This window comes from Brassica napus, unplaced genomic scaffold, assembly GCF_020379485.1.
Source record: "Brassica napus cultivar Da-Ae unplaced genomic scaffold, Da-Ae ScsIHWf_2094;HRSCAF=2746, whole genome shotgun sequence".
NCBI classification, from domain to species: Eukaryota; Viridiplantae; Streptophyta; class Magnoliopsida; order Brassicales; family Brassicaceae; genus Brassica; species Brassica napus.
This window is the reverse complement of record NW_026015508.1, coordinates 55,001-57,500: the sequence shown is the minus strand read 5'-3', so window position 1 is coordinate 57,500 and position 2,500 is coordinate 55,001. Positions and strand designations below refer to the sequence as shown.

General features: G+C 37.7%; 1 pseudogene; it reads left to right on the top strand.

Annotated features, from left to right (window-relative positions):
• Window positions 1-2,500, top strand: part of LOC125600010 — an 8,556-nt pseudogene that overhangs the window by 3,246 nt on the left and 2,810 nt on the right.

Here is a 2,500-nt window from a genome sequence, read left to right as displayed (position 1 = left end):
TGAGGTGGTTAAAACGGATTTCAAAAATCAAAAATCTCTTATCTTTCTATCTTGAGAAAATTCCCTTGTTTGCTTGGATTTGCCCATTGGAATTCTTTGATTTGTTCTCTTAGAACATTGAGTAGAAACTTGTGTGTGATCACCTAAATCTGAGAGAAACACTTGAGTGGGTGAGAATAAAACACTTGAGAGAGTGAGGCTTTATTTCCTAACTTTTGTGTTGAGATTTTCAGGTTATGATGTTTGGTCTTCAAAGGAAAAGTAACAAGGAGAAGCACCCACGACTTTCTGTCTCTCAAACCTCCTTTAAATATGCTTTGAATACTTTTGATGAGTTTGTTGATGTGCAGGAGAAACCAAACAGGTGGAGCAAAGAGCATGTCAATACATCCAAAGGTGAATCTGATCCAAAAAGGCGATTGCTTCAGTTTGATGTCCAACAATTTTGTGATAACTTTGTGAAGGGTGTGGACAAAGCCCTCAAGGACGTCAGCAAGAGCCAAAAGAAGAGCACATCCACACGTGCCCCAGTAGCTGAGCCATCCTTGTTCATCAGTAAGAAAGCCCAAGGTAAATCTGAAAACCATTTTGAAGAACTTAAAGATTTTTCAGATTCTCTACCCATTTTTGATGAATCTGATGAAGAGCTAATTGAAAGCTTGATGTTTTGTGAAAAAGATTGTGATCTTCCTTCTCTTGAAACTGAGTTTTAATCTTGATAATGAACAAGCTATTGTAGAACTAACTGTTTTGCAACCGGAGCTTCCGAGTAGTCTTGTTTTGTCTCCACAGGTTTTTGAGGAAGAGCCACTGGATTTTCCACATCAGTGCCCATGTCTTGACACTAGGATATGTTTGGATGATGATCTAGGTCCTATCTTTGATGAGGAGGACGAACCTTGTCCAGTCTTTGATGAAGAAGCAACAAGCATCACATCCATTGCTATGGAGAATTATCTATGCTTTGATCCCGGCACAACTCCTGCCCCTTTACCTCCTGATCTTCAAGAGCACTGTGAGGAACCTTCTTCTCTTAATTCTCTGCCTGACATGTTGAGAAAGTCAGTACTGATGATATAATTCGTTTTGGTCTTGACAAGATGAAAGATTTTTGTGTTTCGAAATCTGTTTTAGATAACATGATAAATTCTTTAAAAATCTTTGAACCTGATAAATGTCTTGATCAATCACGTTTTCAAAATGTCAATGGCATCACTTCTGGAATTATTTTGAGCTTTGATCAGTTCTTGGAACATAACAAAGGTTTTCATCTTCTTGGAAGGCCATTTGATCTTGATTTGCAACAAACTGATTTTTGTGCTGAAAAATCTCTTGATTCGTTTGTTTGCAAAGGAAATGGCTTTGATCTGAGTTCTTCTAGACATGTACTGATCACTGATGAATTGTTTGCATCCTCTTATGCCTTGGACGAAATTTTGATTCAGAAGTTGCTGGAACAGAAATCACTTGAAACTGAAAATGATTTTCGTGATCTTGAATTTTGTGGTTCTGTTTTGCAGCCTGATCTCTTGAGTTTTGAAACTGATAAAACTTGGCATTTTCTGAGATCATTTCGTGATAATGGTGTTGTCTTGAGTTCTGATGATATTTTGGTTTACAACACATTCTTTGAAAAATGCCTTGAACTTTTGATAAATGATTCTCAAACTGAACTTAAGCTTGTGTGTTCAGATGTTGGAAGGATATGCCCATCTTGAAAATGAATACTGTTGTTGCATATCTTGATAAAATTCTTGTCTGTAATATTTACTTTGATGAGCACCTTGAAAGGCTGAAAAATGTGCAATTTGTTCTTGGAAAAGATATCTTGATTTGTGATTTGAACAAATATTTATCTTGCACATTTGATCCTGGTCTTTTAGTGTTTGAGTTGAGTATCCAGGAAAGACAGGTTCAACCTCTGAATGAAAGCATTGGCCGTGCCCAACAACCTCAGATTTGGAGAAGCTTTGTTGTTCAAACCGGCTACCTTGGTGCCAGCGACAGAGGTTCAGTCCAAGAAGGATATCTCAACAGCCCGAAAGTCTTTTGTCTTGAATCCAATTTTAAAAGAAATACAACTCATCAAGGATTCACTGAGGCTTGGAATCGCATGAAAAGCTTCACGGATGAAGAAGTTATGAATTTTCCAAACCGGAGGTTCTTCAGTCCATCTATCCGCGAATACCAGATTTCTAAAGGAGATTCATGCCCCAGAAAGAATCGACCTGAGCGAAAACCGATCCTCCATGAACCAAAGGTGTTTCCTCGGTCATTCTCCTGTCTAAACCAAAAGCACTGTAAGGATCATGAGTTGATTGCCTCTACTCTTCATGAAAATGTTTTGAAACCGAGACTTTCAAAAAGAAAACATATTCTTACTTGGTTGAAAAACGTTTTGCTCAAACCTTTTCATGAACTGATTTCATTGAGCTGTGCTTTGAAAGAGATTTGGTGTAGGAAAAAGCATGAACTAAAATTGCTTAGGCCAAAGAATTCT